Consider the following 20,164-nt stretch of genomic DNA (forward strand, 5'->3'; position numbering starts at 1 on the left):
GATGAAATTGATAGAAAATTCAGAAGAAAAATAAAAGGAAGATTTTGGATCAATTGTCACAAAAGATGGAAAGGATTGTTAACGATAAAAGTAGTTTATCATATTCAATTTAGCATAATGGAGAGCATTCACTATCCAGAAAGGTAATACAACAACACAAGAAAAGAGTTTTTTTTTTCTTCAGATACAAATCCTATGCAACAGTCAATACAAACGATGAAAATATATAACCTATGTGACCTGTTGCCTCAAAAGGGTATTATGTCAAGATGATGAAATGATGATGTGGAAAAATGAATTTATATAGCCAAAAGTACCAGTCTTGGGTTGAATTAATACGTTTTATTTTATTGTGGAGGATGAATATAGTATTTTAGAGTGCTAAAAACCAAAAGTTCATTTTTTAATCATTCTACTTTTAGTTCAACTTTTTAGCATCGAGTTCATCCCAACATAATACCATTTTGACACGATCAGTCACTTACATGGGCATGAGAGCTATCCACGTTATAAAAAGGTACTGACAATGTTACTAAGACAACATTTTAAAAACATATAAAACCTTTTACATTTTAAAATCCTTCATTTTTTATCAAAATATATAAGAATTAACATGAAACACCAACAATGTGTGCTAAACCAAACTTGACTTGGACGTTTTCATAACAAGAAGGGAAATGTAAAACAAATCAGTTTTGAAGAATTATGGGATATCCTTTCTTGGGTCAACTTCTTCCATCTTCTTCTCTTTCTGTCTCTGACATGATTTTTTGACCTGAAGAGGTCGGGCGTAAATTGAGAGAGGGTTCTGGTTTTTGCTAATCCCTAAGGCATGCCCAAGTCATATCCTTTTCACCACTAATTAACTTTCTCTAGGGTTTTTCAAACCTCTCTACCTTTCTCCATTCCAATCATGATTTGATTTATGAGCCTCTTCCATCTATAATTTTTTTTCTGAGTTTAAAATACAGTAGAATCCGTTTAAACCGAAAGCCGTTAAACCGAAAAACCGGCTAAACCAAAAAGACATTGATAAATTGTGCGAGTTTCCTCTTTGTCTTTTAACTTATTTTAAACCCCAGAATTTCGGTTTAAACAGATTCTACTGTGTTACCAATTAATCAATCTAATACGTCTGTGATGGAAATATGATGACAGATTTATAAAGCAGTGCCTGTTATTGTTTAAATTATATTATTTTTGTGTCATCAATAAGATCAACATAATAGTGATAATCCTATCAAACCAGGCTTTATCTAGGTTTCTGTACCACCAATATACAGAAAGTGCCAATCGCTTGCTTGCCACCCTTTGGATAGGACTCTTTGTCTATCTCAGGGCACATGTACAAGATCTAACACCCCAGCTACTATGAATTGAATATACAGGAAGGTCCGAAGTTCAATACCAGTTCCTGTTTGTGTGAGGCAAGTGCTATTCTAACCATTGAGCAACAGGGATTCCAAAGATTAACAAATAACACAAAAAAAATTGTCTTAAGTCTCATTTATAAACTGTGCTTTTAAATATAAAATACCATTAAATAATTAAAGTTCAAATCTAATATTTTAAAAGAAATATGTCCTCAATGATCAAGAACTTTTCTCTCTCATTTCATTTCATTTCAAGCACTTTAAAGTCTTAGTGTTGTCAAAAGAGCATGGTGAGTTATTTTGAATAGCAGATTACAAAATAAACATCTAAATCCTTTTTTTTTTCTTAGAGTAAATATCAGAATATAATAATGCGATAGTGTTGAAATGTATATAATATGTTTTATGACGTGTGAGCAGAATGCCTATTTGTGCACGATATAAAGTATAATAAAGTATTAAATATAAAAGAAAAAAATAGTGTCACATTTTCACTAAAGAATAAAATACTTAACACGGAATGATTCAGGCTCAAAACCCTTCTTCAACCAACACCAAAACTAATAATAACTTACTTATCTGAGCCAGCGACCAGCTGAGTTCAAGCCCTTAAGTCTATACAAAACTAATTAAAACAGTAAAACTTTACACAAAGTCAATGGAGTTTCAGTAGAGTATTACTAATTTTTTGGGCATCCCCAAGATAATCAGTCGCATGGTGAAACACTTTGAACGGAGATATTGACAATTTTAGTCAAGAGGTCATTTTTATGGATAATGAGTTGTCATCAGAAATCGTTAAATCAAACATTTTTCTACATATTGATGAAATATTTTAATTGAATTCTACTCCTAAAAAAAATGTTTTTTTTTATGAAGGTAATTTTTATACTTAATATCAACTCTTGTCAACTTTGGAAGCGATTTTCTCAAAATTAGAGTTTCACACACCCTAGGCCATGCATATGATCATAATTTCAGAAAAATTACCCGATTTGCTTCAAATAATGATTAAAATGCTCAGGAGACATTGGGCTTTCAAAAGATGAGAAACAACGCAAAACAAAAATTTTCACTTTGCGACTGATTATCTCAGGGACACACTTTTTTTTTTTTTTTTTGCCGTTGGCTGATAAACAATTTGTAGACCTCTCCCTTTTTTCTTTTTGTTTTTTTGTAGCAGTTAAAAGTCATTTTTGTTCCAATACTTTTAAAAGTAAACAGCATCTAACAGCTTAGTATTCCCTGTGCCTACCAAAGATAATCGACTGACTACGACAATGAGTTGTGTGACTTTCATCATCGCCTTAAAACACTTGCCACTGTAATCCTTCTGTATTCAATACTGACAATTGTTATGACGTAATCAAAACAAGCATTCAAGGATCATTTTTGTAACATTTGACACCAAAAAAAAAAGTCATTGATATTAAATCATTTTGAAAAAGCTGTGGAAACATAAAGTCTTCAGCTGTTTTTTTCCTGTTTTAAAAAAAAAAAGTATAAAAGAAAAGTACTACAAATATTGACAGTGTAGTACCGAAAAGGAAGCACTGAAAAAATGTGGATGAAGTATCAACTTTGTCTATACTTTTTTGCACTAGTGGTCTTCCAGAGCCATAAAGCCCATGGAGTCGGAATTCATCCCCCTGTTAATACAGCATTAAACGAACAATAGTAATTGCTGGTTACCCTTTGGATAGGATGCTAGTCTAATGCAAAGTACTTTCCACCAGATCTAAAAAAAACCCCAGCTAAACCCAATCACTAAATGGTGGACAGGATAGTAAGAATGAAATCCCCTACTTGAACCCGAGATCAATCCCAGTCCTTTATCGTGTGAAGTCTACCAACTGAGCTATCAAAATCCCAACACTTTTCCAACACTGCACCGTTTAAAAACCTGTTACTGCTTTAAATTTGGTTGGAAATTTTTAGATCTTTTTTTATTCATCGTTTATTACTTGACCTAGAAAAATAAATGAAATAGACTAAAGGCCAGAGGTATGGCCGATCTCAATTTATCAAATTAATATATTAAGTGTTGCTATTGGTTCTTGGTTGTATATTTTTACATTTTAGTTCATTTGCATAAATATATATATATGTATACATTGTCGCCATAGATTCTCAACTTTGTGTTTATACATTTTATCCATGCCACTTCTGTAAACGAATTTCAATTTTTTGGATGAATAAAGTATATCATTATTATTATTATTATTATTAGATTAATGCAAAATCCTTCCACAGGTTTTCAAAATAACTTTGTATTGATACCATTTAGTGTCAACCATCACAAAAACCATCTTTTGGCATGACCTCATCATTCGAACAATATACAAACAAACCAATCAAGAGCAATGAACTCTAGGGTTAAAAACATGCTGGATATACACAGTAACGAGACATGCAAAAACTGCTACCAAAATTCAACTCAAAAATCCTAATAATATTCATTCAACTAAATAAACAATTTTTTAAAAAAGGAATAAAAAAAAGACAGCTGAAAAAGGGATGATGGTTTGTCATTCATAATATGAACAGTACATTCCAACAAAAAATCGAAACACATAGTCAATGATCACACATCCTTTAGGTGAATATTTCAATGCAGGAGGAAAATGTCGTCATACACACAGGGGTAAAGTCAATCAGAAAACTGAATAAGGTAAGTAAATTTCATTGATGACTTTTGTCAAGCCTTTCAAGGGGGGGGGGAGTGGAAAGGTTTTTGTTTTTGTTTGTTGTTGTTTTTTTGTTAATGATTTCACTAATTGTCTATAAATTAATAGTTTTGGCTAAACATTTTTCCGTTGTAATGTTTTTAATGCCAATGAGACAATTTTAACAAAGTTCTCAAATATTTACTTTATAAAGAATACACTTTTTCCACATATTTTATTTTTAACCCCCACTGACATTCTGCTCCATCAAAAAATGACATATTCATGCAAGTAATTAGAAGCGATCACCAATAAGTGATATCTGTTGTTTTGTATAACAAAGCGGAAATGTTTTCAATGCAGCTGAAAAGATTTCATTTGACTCTGACCCGAAACAAAGCCACAAACACAATTGAAATGGCAAAACTGTCGGTAACGGAGAAAAGTCTGTTTCTTTTGTCCCCAAGAACTTTTTGACAAGATTTCATCTGAATCTTATCAATTTTTGTGACCCAAGGTCTCAAAACAGTATTTATATCTGGACGAACTAGAGGCTGGAAATGGAATTTACTGACACAAATTGAAACCTTAGGTTAATTTATCTTCGTTATGCTGGAGAATATATAAAATCTCAAAGTTCATATTTATTATCATCTTAATTTTAAATTCAATTTTCTGGGTTCAATTCATCCAGACATAATAAAGTTTTAAGACTGTGGATCATATATGGTCCACTGATTCTATTCATTTTTTTGGGTTTGTTTTTTTTTTTTACAGGGTAAACCAAGTACCAAAAATAGAATTTGTAAGTAAAATCTGTTAAAATTACAACATTTTTTGATTTTGAGAGTTCAGTAGTTACGAAAACTACACCACATCTCTCAAAAACAGCCATATCAGTTCAAATCAAATTTAATGATTTAGACAAAAGTCAATTTTTTCGGCATCTGTTACACTTCGACATGGTACGATATTGAGACAGCATAAAACATAAAGTGGAAAAAGTCTTCTGTCTAAAAGTACTTTTTAAGTGTTTTGTCCTGGTAGAGTGGAATCATATCTGGCACTGAATCGATTAAAATCCCCCCCCCCCCCCCCCCCCCCCCCAAAAAAAAAAAAACATTACAAATTTAATCAAGTACACAAATGATGCTGCTTAAAGTGAAAAAGTATTAAAGACAAACAATTAAAAAGTAAGGGGTAAAAGGCTTCAATTTAAATCACACCAAAAAAAAATGTTTCCCCTTTGTCAACAGAACAGACCATGAATAAGACCCCTGGAGACAAAAGTGTGAGGTGATAGGATGGTGTTGTTAAGGAAAATAAACATAATATAGTGATGGAATGCGCTCAAAAGATTCATATTCCGAAGGCCCCTAAGAATGACGTAGACAGAATAAGTAATCAACAAATATGTATTGAAAATGATTCCAAAAAATCTTGAGGAAGTTTTTAATCTTTGCAGAAGAGGAAGATTAGATATTTTGGATATGTCACAAACATCTCACCTCATATTCGTCTTTAGTCTAATATTTTGACAAAGGGGAAATCTGAAACATCTCAACCTTTAATGATTGTGAATCAAATTGAAACATCTCACCTACTTTAAATTGTTTTTTAATATTTTTTTTAATCACCATCAAATATAAAGATTTTTCAGTAGGCGTCTCTTTTCTCAAATTCTTGATTTTTTAATTGTATGGCACAACCGACTAAATAACCAAAATATAAATTTAAAAACTAGATGGATCGTATTTCATGTGGAGTATCAAACATAATGGGTGGATATCCCTGAGTGAATTGTACATCAAGTTTGAATACATTACAAAATAATAAAAGTTTGCGTTAACAATGAAAAACGAGACACACCCTTTCAATTACCTGGTATTACGTCTAGATGAACAGATGTTCAAAATTAAAATAAAATAATGGGTTAACTCTCTAATTCATATGAATGAGCAATTGAACAAATTGTTTGGTTTTCAAACATGTTGAACTCAAGAGAGAGAGAGAGAGAGTTAATACGTGACCCACTATGCCAAACTGGTATTGTGTCAGGGTGAAGCCGACAACAAACAAAAATACGACAATTTCAGATTCAGCAATTTATGAAACAATATTCATTCTCCTTGATACAAATTATTTTTTTTAAAGAAAGAAAAAAAAGAAAAAAAAAATTATCCCCAAAACAAAAACAAAAAATTCTATCCTAATTTTCATTTTATTGACAATGAATTCTATTTTCACTCAAGTACAAAAAAACATTTTGAGACTGGAGATCACAAATAATTGGAAATATGACAGTTTAGCATTTCACTCTCTTTTTTTTTAAAGTTATGTTCTATTTTTATCTCCTCATAACAAACCAGTTGGCCCAAGTTTCATAAATACATAACACACTCAATTTTTAGCATCTAAATCACCTTGACACAATTAAGCTTTGAGATTTTTTGAGATAGTGGGTCATAAATCATTTGATGCCTCACGACCTGAAAAACTGAGATGATTAACTCTCTTGGGCGCACATTTGAAAATGTGTTTATACTTACTCAATATTTGCAATGGAATAAATTTGTTATAAAAAATGTTCATTCTTATCAAACTTGACAGAGGTAATAATCATAATCATTATATCGTCTTCGATTTCATGAATTATCTTATTAAGCAACAATTTGACATAGTAGCACATCAAAAAAAAAGTATTGACGACGCAGTGCATAGAAATGATGGATTTTACATACCATCATATGTGCTGAAATGATGGATTTTACATTCCATCACATGTGCTAAAATCATGATTTATCCCAAAACCACTGATTATTTATAGATAATTTTTTTAAAACATAAAATGTATAACACATATATATATCATTAAAGTGACCAAATGTCATAGTTATGATAGTACCTAAGATCAATGACAACAAAATGAGTCCATTTGCTTTATCAAAAATGCATTATCTCATTGTACCCGCCGCGGATTTCACAAGCAGATGTATTGTATGCACAGTGATGCAGAGTAATGCAATGAAAGGCATGAATAGAGATTAGTTGCAGTCATCATATTATGGCTGAATATATCTGCATTAGCAGAGCTTAAAAAAAAACTAGAAAATTAGAATTAACAAATCTCTGTCAACGGTTTGGCAGATAACCTTGCCAATCTGCATTGGAACGGAAGAGTAAAATGATGTGTCTATGGTGGTGAAAAACAATTTAAAAACAATTTAGAAATCTTATGCATCAACAGCAATACTGGGTTTCACTGGAGAAGAAGGAGGAAGAGGAGGAGGAAGAAGAGGAAAAGGGAGGAAAAGGGAGAAGAAGAAGAAGAAGAAGAAGAAGAAGAAGAAGAAGAAGAAGAAGAAGAAGAAGAAGAAGAAGAAGAAGAAGAAGAAGAAGAAGAAGGAGAAGGAGAAGAAGAAGAAGAAGAAGAAGAAGAAGAAGAAGAAGAAGAAGAAGAAGAAGAAGAAGAAGAAGAAAACAAAGAAAACATAAAGAAAAAGAAGTAGAAAAAAAAAAGATGATGAATATGAATGAGGAGGAGTAAGAGGAAAATATTTATCTAAAACATTCATTTTTTATATTCCTACTAAAGCTATTGATTTGTATTTCCATAATCCCTACCTCGTTCCACTTCTGCTAAAAATAGTTCCCTAGCAGCATGCCTAAATCTTTACCACAGTTGTATTGTAATTCAATGAAGGAAAATGAAAGTCAAAAAAACCATGACGATGACAATAATAATAAGTACAAAATTTACAACATCGATGCATTGGATAATAAGAAAAAGTCACATGACCAATAACAATAACCTTAGTGAGACAGGGTGAGTAAACATATCAAATGAAATGAGACAATTCTAAATCTCGAATAACTCAAAACATTATGGGATAAGGTTATAAAAATCTGTACATAAGTATATTATTATTGTTAAAAGCTAACATCCAAAGCACATAAAAGACATTCAACTTCAAAGTAAAAAATTTAAAAAATAAAAATCAACGAATAGAACGGAAACGTTCACCCACATGGAATTTATCAACTATGACATGTTAAAATTATCTATTTATAAAGTTATCCGAGTTTCAGAGATTTGCTGTAGCATCCAATATAAGTTGGTGGTAAACACATTTTAAAAAAAAAGAAGAAAAAAAAAAGGAAAAATAATGAGCTGATATTATGTAATGGAAGAAAAAACAAAAACCTATATTGAGGGTGTCTCACTCTAACCGTGTAAGTGACATGAGATGATTTTGGGAAAAACACAGTTAGAATGGCCTCGCTTCAAACTAATTGGTTATGTGTGTTGAGATCACATGACTAGTCCTGCTATATAATGGGATTGTGGTTAGTCTATGTTGGTTGGTGACTTCATAAGGATAAGGGGAGAGAATGGGCTTTAACATTAATATATAAGTTTAAAACAATAAATTTCATCGCACATTGCACTAGTTACAGTTAACAATGGATCACCCTCGATATAGATGTCTGACAGTTGAATATAATGATTCAAATCAAATTGATTAACTCTCTAGTGTTCAAGATGAAAATAAAATTCAAGTAAATTGTGAACCATTGCCGCAAAACAGTAAAATGTCGAGACGATTCAGATTGTAAAAATAGCCAGAAATATGAGATGTTGCCAACAACATTTTTGTTTCATAAAGAAAAAAGCAAAAAAAAATTTAAGCAATTATCAAGTAAAATGTCATTCCACTGGCCAATTTCAGCTTATTTAAATTCACTTTTCATCATCTGATTCAACTCGACATAATATCAGATTGAGGAGAAAGAGAGGCATCAATTTGTCCACGAACATGAGAGAGTTAATATCAGAGTTGTTATATATTGCATTGCGAAAAGAAGAATAAATAAGCACAGGATCTGAGCAATGTCAGCAATAGCAGCAGCAGCGAGAGCAGCAGCAGAAGTGACAGCGGTAGCATTCTCTGCATCATCTTACCCAAAGCAATTTTTCCACCATCTAGGTAGTGAAGGAGGAAATGGGGGAATACACACAAGGGAACAAATACAGATGTTTACATTCTATATAATATAGAAACATATAGATGGGTAGTACATGAGAAAAGAGACTATACAATGGTATAAAAATTCCAAAGAAGATGAAATAGATAGTAAAAATAGGCCAGAACTACGTTTAAAGTAATCAAACTCTGCTGAAAGATTTCTGGATTTATAATTCAATGCAAGCACCTAATTATAACAGCAATTCAATGGGAAAGTTGCTTAATTGGAACAACAATACAAACACAATTTCTTTATCAAATTGTAAACCAAAACTATTGGAATGCACCCAACTTGGTTTTTCAAACCCAAGGTCTGTTCTGAACACTCTTCTAACCTCAGGCCATCTACTTCTGAGAGATTTTAAATGGATTACCCTGTCATGCCATTTATATATCACCAAGCAGATACGCATACCCTTGTGAAGACGACAGGCATTAAATTGCCCAACTATCGAGTCATGGTAACACGTCTGACAGATAACCATGAGGTCTGAGGTTCAATCACCTAGTCAAGGCAGGCTGATGTTTTGTGATGTTTGTTTTTTCTTTGCTAGTATTTTTCTCTCTGCCTCCTCTGGCAGTTTCATACATACTTTTTAAAATACTTAAATCAGAGATAGGAGGGCCGAGCGGTTAAGGCATTGCACTGTGATCCGGATGACCTGGGTTCGAGCCCCGCTTCAGGCACTTTCGTATTTTTCCTTGAGCAAGATTATTAACCCCCAATTTGCTCACTTGGACAACATGGGTGATTCCTGTTGACATCAGACATCTTGTTTGATGAGTTATCTATATTCCTTCGTGGAATGCTTAGGCGACGATATCTTATGATATCGTGGCGCAAAAGGCATAATAAAAAAAATATATCAGAGATAAGGGTGACAAACTCCCGTGTGGTGTCCGGGGTCCCTCAACTGAGAGGGTCAAGAATAGCCCAACGCCAAGCCAGCGTGTCGTAAAAGGCGACTAATGGTGTGTGATTCTCCCATCTTCGAGTCACCTGGTCCTCCAGGTTGGGGGTTGGCAAAGGGTTAACACCCCTTTCCGTTAAACTCAAATCGTTACAGAAACGCAGACAAACCAAATCCTTTTTTAAGCTTGGGCGACCGAAGAGTTTCTGGAATTACAGAATTTATGAAGGACAACAGACAAAGCCGAAAGGACTCTGCTGACCCGATGACGTCTTCGCCAAACAAGCAGCTTCGAATTGCGTCGTGGAACGTTCGCACCATGTATGAAGCAGGAAAAAGCTCTCAAGTTGTGACTGAGATGAGAAGATACAGGCTGCATATACTTGGAGTAAGCGAAACCCACTGGATACAATCCGGACAGAAACACCTCAAGTCTGGGGAGAAGATTTTATATTCAGGGAGAGGGGACGGGATTCATACACAGGGAGTAGGAATAATTCTAAGCAAGTTTGCCCAGAAGTCACTGAGAGGATGGGAACAACACGGAGAAAGGATCATCATGGCATCCTTTACAACACGGAGTAAGAAGATCAGCATGAACATTGTACAGATCTATGCCCCAACAAACGATGCAACAGATGAGGACAAAGATACATTTTATAGTCTGCTACAACAAGTCATTGACAAGTTGCCAAGGAAAGACGTCAACATATTGATGGGAGATGCTAATGCAAAAGTGGGACAGGATAACGTAGGTTATGAAGGTATCATGGGACGTCATGGCATGGGAGAAATGAACGATAATGGTGAGAGATTTGCAAATTTCTGTGCATTCAACAGTTTGGTGATTGGAGGATCAGTGTTCCCCCATAAGAGGATCCACAAAGCAACTTGGGTCTCACCAGATGGTGTGACAGAGAATCAGATTGATCATTTTTGTATCTCTCGTAGATTCAGACGTTCATTGGAAGATGTGACAGTACGGAGAGGGGCAGATGTTGGATCAGACCACCACCTGCTATTGGCAAAGCTTAAGCTCCGACTCAGAAAACATGGGGCCAGATCACATACAAGAAAAAAATTCGAGGTGAATGGACTTGATGGGGAAAAGAATGAGGAATTCAAACTACAATTGAGTAATAGATTTCAACCTCTTACTGAGCTCGAGGAGGACATAGATGTAGAGTCACATTGGGCAAAGATCAAGGAAGTCTACATAACAACTTGCCACGAGGTATTGGGGGTAAAGAAATCGGAACATAAAGAATGGATAAGTCCAACCACCTTGGACCTTATTGAAAAGAGGAGAACAAGGAAGGAACAAGTGAATGCAAGCCGAACAAGGGCTTCAAGACTGGATGCACAAGAGCAGTATCGAGCCATAGCTAAGGAAGTCAAAAGATCTGTGAAGAAAGACAAGGAAGCATTCATGAACAGACTTGCAGAGAAAGCAGAAGCAGCAGCGACTGGAGGACACATGAGGATCCTTTATCAAACTACCAAGACACTTGCTGGAAAATATGGGAAACCAGAGATACCAGTCAAAGACAAAGATGGGAAAACTATTTTTGGAAAAGAGGCTCAGTCTGAACGATGGAGGGAACATTTCAACTGCCTTCTGAACAGACCACCACCAGAGAACCAGCCAGAAATTTTGCCTGCAAGGATTGAGCTACCAATTAGCTGTGATCCACCATCGATAGCAGAGATTGTGGGTGCCATTAATAAGATGAAAAGGGGGAAAGCTGCTGGACCAGACCAGATTCCACCGGAGGCTCTAAAAGTTGATGCGGAAAGAAATGCTGAGGCCCTGCACCCACTATTTGAGAGAATCTGGAATGACGGGATATTCCCAAAGGATTGGAAGGAAGGACATCTTATCAAGCTTCCAAAGAAAGGGGACCTCAGTAATTGTAATAATTATCGAGGCATCACTCTTCTTTCTATCCCAGGAAAGGTTTTCAATCGAATTATTTTAGAGAGAATTAAGAATGCAACAGATGCTAAACTGCGGGACGAACAGGCAGGTTTTCGGAAAAACCGTTCAACCACCGACCAGATTGCCTCTCTGCGAGTCATAGTGGAACAGTCTATAGAATGGAACTCTCCTCTTATTGTCAACTTCCTGGATTACGAGAAGGCTTTCGACAGTATTGACAGAGAAACATTGTGGAAAATTCTGGCACATTATGGACTCCCTGAAAAGATAGTAAACCTCATTAAGGAAATGTATGAAGGATCAAGTTGCAGGTTGTACATGAAGATCAGCTTACTGACAGCTTTGAAATTAAGACTGGTGTCAAGCAGGGATGCTTGCTCTCTCCATTCCTGTTCATTCTTGCCATTGATTGGCTAATGAAGGAAACCTCCAAAGGGAGAAGAAATGGGATACAGTGGACCCCCTGGACACAGTTGGATGATCTGGATTTTGCAGATGATCTGGCTCTTTTGTCCCACACCCAGGACCAGATGCAAGCAAAAACCACAATTATAAACAGCCTCTCGGAATCAATTGGTCTAAGAATTCACCCTGCAAAGTCAAAGGTCTTGAGGATAGGTACGCGTCAAAGGGAGCAGATCAAAGTAAAAGATCAGGAACTCGAAGATATAGACACTTTCTGCTATCTCGGAAGTATAATTGACAAGGATGGAGGCACGGAAGCAGAGGTGAAAGCACGAATAGGAAAGGCACAGGCTGCATTCACATCTTTGAACAGAGTTTGGAGAACTAAAGATATTTCCCTTCGACTAAAGCTAAGACTTTTCAACTCAAACGTGAAGTCTGTCCTACTGTATGGATGTGAAACTTGGAACGCATCACAGGCATGTATAAGGAGGGTACAGATTTTCGTAAACAGGTGCATGCGTAAGCTACTCAGAATAAAATGGATGGATAGAATAAAAAATGAAGAAGTATGGAAAAGAACACAACAGAAACCAGTGGGAGAGGAAATAGGAAGAAGACGATGGAGGTGGATTGGACACACGCTTAGAAAGAATGACTCAACTATAACAAAGAAAGTATTGGACTGGAACCCTCAGGGCAGAAGATCAAGGGGAAGGCCACGAGGAACATGGAGAAGAATTAAAGAAGCTGATATACAGAGAAGTGGTAAGACCTGGAATGAGATAAAAAAGTTGGCTCAGGATAGAGAAGGATGGAAACTGTTTGTCTGTGGCCTATACCCTGACCCAGGGTGAAAAAGGCAATGATGATGATGAAGGGTGACAAAAATCGAAAAAGAGGAAATCATTTGTCGCAAACAAAAAAAATCCCCAAAAAACCCATTCTATAATTATTGTAATGGGCTATATTGTTCCAATGAAGCAACTGTATTATTATTATTATTATGCCAGAGACAGACACTATGGTAAAGAAAGCTGCTTCATAAAACACGATACATACTAAATGATGAATTACTGTAAAAACATTTACAACTGATTACAAAATGTATCTTTCATTTTTTTTTCTCTCTTCCGAAGACACTTTGGTAAAAAAAGCATTCACAAAACAAGATATAAACACTCAGAGCTGACTACAAGTATCATTATTTTCTTCCTTCAATGGACACTTTAGTAAAGAAAGCAGTTTCATAAAAAACAATCAGTACTGATGGTGACAAAAAGTGAAAAAGTAGGAGAATGTTGAATGATTGCCTTTAAGCCCCATTTCTACTGCACTAAACCCCACTTTTAGAACAATTAAGATGATAGACTATCATTGATACTCTAGCTAACTTCTGGAGAGTGGGAAACTGCACCTGTGTGTTCCACCACACATCAACTCTCTCATTGCTAACACATTGTTTCAAGTAAATGTAATTTTTAAAAGGAGGAAATTCCTCCTCTGGACTCCAAAATCGCGGATTTCCGCGGATCCGAGGAAAACCATCAGCACTGTACAATATACTAAATGATGGCTTAAACTGACAGTAAAAACACTCACAGCTGATTAAGATATATCATCATCATCATCATCCTATTTTTTTTTCTTACCCTATATTTTATTTTATGACATGAAAAAAAAAAAAAGAAAGAAGGAAAGAAAATTCCTGACATTGCGCAATATCATAGCATAGCATTTTACCCTATACATCAATATGAAAGGCAAAAAATGATACAACAATAAAGATAGAGAAACTTTCAAAGGTCCTACGCCCAGAAATTTAAGACAGTGAGGACAGAGACCCATGTCGTTTGCTTACATTTTGGAGGAGCACTATGAGGTGTATAAAAAAAAAATTAAAAATTAAAAAAAAACACATTTCCAATATGCTTATTCTTTTCTTCTTTTTTTTTTTTTGTTTGTCATCAAAGTCAGACTTTTCAGAAAAATATACCACAGAGAGAGAAAGAGATGGGGAAGGTAGAAAGAGCCAAAGATGGGGAGGGGAAGATGGACAGAGAGAGAGAGAGAGAGAGAGACAGAGAGGAGGAGGATGTGGAGAGGAACAGAAAAACAAAAAAAAATAGTAAAACTAGTTGTAAGAGAGAAAATACAAAACAGATCCCCAAAAAATCTAACTAAAAAGAAAAAACAAAAACAAAGAGAGATATATATATCCAATCGTACATCACCAATCACCAGTTTACCCCTAGTCACAAGAGAAAACATCAGTTTAGTAATGTAATAGTAACAAGTCCAGGAATACAATACAATCATTTACAGTACATTTCCAACCACCAAGATGCACCAATCTCTTATTGTTCCTAAATAATAACCAGACGATACAATTCAAATATTTCAACAAAAGCTAGAGGTGCCTAAATGAGCCAGTAAAATGGAGAGAAAAAAATAAAGTGAGTAGATGTGACTCATATATAAGGGAACAACACAAAACACACAACGTTTCGGCCCTTGGCCTTCGTCAGGAGACAGAAAACACCAACACAAATATGTAAATTTACAAAATATCACATTTCGTCAAATGTGGAAACAATGTTGTTTGTTTTGTGTTGTTCCCTTATATACGAGTCACATCTTCTCACTTTATTTTTTTCTCTCCCAATATTTCAACACCATTTTTTAAAAAACGGGGTTGCCAAGTCAGGAAGCACAAAATTTACTGAATTTTTATAAGCAAAAACATAGATATTGTTTGTTTGTTTGTTTGTTTTTAGGTGTTTAACGGCGCTTTCGACACTATTTAGGTCATTTAAGCACCGGTTTCTGTCTTTTATCAATTTTTATCGGCCTGGAGGGGCCATAGCTGCTCAATCGTGTACTGTTGTAATAAAATTTTTATAAAATCATAATCGTCACATGTTTGTTGTTTTAAAATTATTTATTTACAATTTCTGCAGGAGTTCACATTCCTCCAGATACTTTAAAATTGTAAGCGGATCGACCGACTGGAACAGAGACTTGAACTCCTTGTTTTCATAATGTTGTGACCTTAATTGTTCTAACTCTGTACAATCAATTTAAATATGTTGAACTGCAATACATCATTGAGATAAGGGGGTTTTTTTTATCGAACCATTTCTGAGTGCAGAACTCCAGTCAAAAGACATTGTGTAGTTAACTTTTTTATTCCATTCAGCAGGTGATTGGAGAATATACTGGGGGTTTATTAAAAAAGGAATATAGATAACTCATCAAACAAGATGTCTGATGTCAACAGGAATCACTCATGTTGTCCAAGTGAGCAAATTGGGGATTAATAATCTTGCTCAAGGAAAAAAAAAACACGAAAGTGCCGAAGCGGGGCTCGAACCCGGGTCCTCCGGATCACAGTGCAATGCCTTAACCACTCGGCCACTTCGCTGAGGGTTTATAAAATACTGAATTCTGTAAACATACGGAAATTTGGCAACCTTGTTGAAAGAACAGGAAAAAAAACAAAACAACTGGCCATACAAAAATATGCACCTCAAAATAGTTGACCAATTCAACAAAAAAGCAGGGATAAGAATAAGAGCTTGCTTGAGAGCTGATGACTACTACTACTACTACTACATCTGGACTCTGCACTTCATGAGCTTTTTATTTTCGTTATTTTAAACAATTCAATTCTCCATTCCTTTAACCGTTCAGCCACTCAGAGACAAAATATTAAGGCAGAGGTGTGGAGAGAGAGAGAGAGAGAGAGAGAGAGAGAGAGAGAGAGAGAGAGAGAGAGAGAGAGAGAGAGAGAGAGAGAGAGAGAGAGAGAGGGAGAGAGAGACAGAATGGATATCAAAGAAGAAAAGATAAAAGACTGGATCTAGATATGCAACAAAATTATGCCGGTGAAAATTATTTACACTTCGTGGAAGATGCAGACTTTGTTTAAAACTTGACAATGAGACAACAACGACAATAAAAAATAATTTTTTGTAACTGAAATAGTTTCCACCAAATTACACACTGCCCCACAAATCTGAAAAGGTGTCGTGTATAGAACGGTGCCGGACAAAGCAGAGAGAAACATACCCTAAAAAAAATCATCACAAAAATGAAGCCTGCCTCAAGTGGGACTCAATGAGGTTGGACTGATTTTTTTCTAGCATTTTTCTCTCTGCATTGTTTGACCCTGTTTCAATCACACCTTTTCAAATTTCTATCTAACATAGAGATAAAGATAAAGGGAGTAAATCTGACTCATGAATGACCAACGCAAAACAAATGACGTTTCGGCCTTTGGCCTTTTTTTAAGAAAACACAAAATACATAAATATTTATATTTATATATATATATATATATATATATATATAATATATATATATATATATATATATATATATTTATGTATTTTGTGTTTACTTGAAAAATATATAAATATTTATGTATTTTGTGTTTACTTGAAAAAGGCCAAAGGCCAAAACGTCGTTTGTTTTGTGTTGTTCATTCATGAGTCAGATTTTACTCCCTTTATCTTAATCTCCATTTTATTGACTCATTTAGACACCTGCTCTATTTATTAGTATTTCTATCCTACACCAGTGACAAAAAAAACGGTACTAATTCCGGAAGGAGAAATATATAAGACATTAGTTTAAGTCCATAAAAATAATAACAAATTTATTCATTCCTTAATTTGTTTGAAGTCTTTTCCAAGGGAAGACTCGAAATAAACCAAGCATCTACGCAGTGCAGCGTTGCAAAAAGACTCTCTCAAAGCCACATGGCACAGCAGGACTGGTAACTTTTGGGTTCAAAGCAAAAACCATACTGCTGTGTCACGCTTCCCCAACTGGTATACCCCGAGAACAAACTAAGGCTAGATCGAATTTAGCTAGCAGACCATACACAAGCAGAAAACATACAATCAGTGCTGATGGTGCCAAAAACTGAAAAGGGAGGAAAATTTTTAATGATTGCCTGTTAGCCCCATTATTTTTACAGCATCCCCCCCCCCCACACACACACACACGCTCTCTTGATACTCTATTTGTTCCACCACACAGCAAATTTCTCACTGCCAGTACATTTGGTTTTAAAAAAAAAAGGAAATTCCTCCTCTGACTCAAAAATCGCAGATTTCCACGGATCCGAGGAAAACGATCAGCATTGTACAATTACAGCTACCCATCAACTGTTGTGAGGTCAGGAAGGGGAAACAGGGATGGATATTATAGGTCCTTTGCTTATGAGGAAAGTGTTATAGCAAATGAACTGTCGGCAAGATCCCCCAATTCAAATGTGTTTATTCACCTACTACTCCTTACATGGTCTCCAGCTGCAAATATTTGGAGGGATTTTCACAAACTTAAATTGATCTTTAAATAGCGCAATATCCACTAAACATGCTCAAAGCGCTTTACAAGCGGTCCCTGGTCAACAGCGACATTTAACACTCTCTCTCTCTCTCTCTCTCTCTCTCTCTCTCTCTCTCTCTCTCTCTCTCTCTCTCTCATTTTTATTTTTTGCTTGGAAATTGTTACAGACAGCATATCCTACAAGCCGAGAAAAAAAAAAAAACCAATAAGAATAAGTTTAAAAGAACAAGGCATGGTCCTTTACTACAATGATCTTCGCATGGGTCCAAATTGAGAGAAATCTGAACAGCGCCAGACAAAACAGAAAAGAAAAAAAATACAAGAAAAATTCTTCTCCAAAAAAAAAAAATCACATTGTATTTTTCCTTTCTGCTGTGCCCGGTACTCTTTCTTACAGGTATATCGTTTTTCATCTCTCTTTCTCTCTCTTCCATTGCACACACAAACACACACACACACACGCACACACACACATTTACAATTTTTCTTCTATAGTATTATGACAATCTAATATAAATATATATGTATTCTGTGTTTACTTGATAAAGGCCAAGGCCGAAACGTCGTTTGTTTTGTGTTGTTCATTCATGAGTCAGATTTACTCCCTTTATCTTTATCTCCATTTTATTGACTCATTTAGGCACCTCTATTTATTAGTTTTCTTACACCCCTGTTCAGATTTCTATCCTACAGCAGAGCCTTCTAAACTTATTTGTCACTTTGATATATGTGGTTCCAAATTAATGATTTTTTATCTCTTCAAATGACTAGCAAGCTGTGCATTTTGGCAGAAACTACTGTGCACGTAAAGAAGGGAAAAAAATAATTGAAAATTTCAAGTTCAAAACTAATAAAATTACAAGTGGTGAAAACTACAGCAGTTTGCTATTGTGAAAATACGACAGAAAACGATGAAAAGAAAAGAAAAAAAAAAACAAAGAATAAAACAGGCATCAACGACAGCTAACTTCAAATTAGATTTCCATTGAAGACAACGTAAAGTTAGACAAAAAACTTAGAAAGAAGAATCTTTATTCAGTTCCGTGTTATTTCCTTGAATAGAACGTGAAAAAGCTCTATTTGTGATTGACAATTTGTTTTAAAAACTAATATCACTTAAATTAAGGATCAATTCAAATTTTATCAGAGAAAAAAGTGTGAATGTCAGGAAAAAAAAGAAGAGTGGGGGAGAGGGGGAAGTAGAAGAAAAAAAAAAAGAGAGAGAGAGAGAGAGAGAGAGAGAGAGAGAGAGAGAGAGAGAGAGAGAGAGAGAGAGAGAGAGAGAGTGAGTGAGAGAGAGAGAGAGAGAGATGGTGGGGGGGGGGGGGGGGGGGGTGAACAGGGACTGAGACAAAATAATGTTTCAATAAGCTCTATCTACATGATAACATTGTCACATGGTGTGTTTGGTTTTTTTTTTTTACATTTTCCGTGCCCATCTCTGTGGGTGTGCATGAATCATTTTATCTGAGCATGGAAACGTGTATGCTGGTGTAAGGCGTGTGTAGGCCGATGTAAGGCGCATAGAAAGAAGGTATCCACACAGCTGGTGCTCTACAAGAATGACTAATTATAACAATTATCATCACTATCATCAATGATAAACTCAACTCAATATGAATGACCAACTCACCTTTGCTTTACACATCAACATGACCTTATCGAAGAGAAAGATGTGTCTGCGAAAAAGAAAAAAAAATTACGATAATTATAACCATAATCATAAAAATGAATTTAGAAGGGAAAAAAAAAAATTTACGATAAAATATCACCATAATCATAATAATGAACTTAGAAATGAAAAGAAAAAGAACATCTGTGTCAAGTGCTCAATAGGCTAAGGTTCAATAAAATGTTTAAAAAAAACTAAAATTGAAAATTGGTCTATAAAATGCGCTTATGTGGTCCTTGTGGTATGACACTCGACTTTGACCAGAGGTCCTGGTCGAGCCACGCCCGAGCCCATAGATGAGCCTTGGAAAGTCTCTTACTCACTTTCTGGACTTAACTCTCACCGTACCCGTGAAAAGTGAGTACCTGAGACCGTTAACAAAAGTTCTGTCTCACTGTCCGCGAAAAAAATTGTAAATCGCCACACAGGCGTCATGTCCCCGTCCTTACATGTAAAGTGTGCTGTTGCCATGGACCCCTTGTACAGCACTTTGAGCACGTTTAGTGGTTGATTGCTCTATATAAATGCTCTATTTTTTTATTTTTTTAAATTTTAATGATACAGGAAGATAACATGGTTGTTTATCCTTCATTGGCACATTTCCCCTATTCATGTATCTGTCAGTAATTCTGTTTTTATTTAATAGTGAGCATACACAGGACACTTTTCATACTCTTTGTCTTATCTGTCTTACCAACTATTCATAAATGATTGTCTTTAAGTTTTATATATTTATTTTTTTTTTTTAACACCCCTTTGTTTTATTAAAGTATATTATATACCTCTGAAAGACGAAAAAAAAAAAAGGATAAA

At 35.1% G+C, this 20,164-nt stretch overlaps 1 protein-coding gene across 1 annotated transcript in view; it reads right to left on the bottom strand.

The window, feature by feature from the left end:
• LOC144979821 (guanine nucleotide exchange factor VAV2-like) overlaps window positions 1-20,164 on the bottom strand; it is a 132,752-nt gene that overhangs the window by 47,976 nt on the left and 64,612 nt on the right. The window lies entirely within an intron of this gene.

This window comes from Berghia stephanieae, chromosome 9, assembly GCF_034508935.2.
Source record: "Berghia stephanieae isolate SIO BIC M18660-M18661 chromosome 9, UCSD_Bste_1.3, whole genome shotgun sequence".
In the NCBI taxonomy this organism is placed as follows: Eukaryota; Metazoa; Mollusca; class Gastropoda; order Nudibranchia; family Aeolidiidae; genus Berghia; species Berghia stephanieae.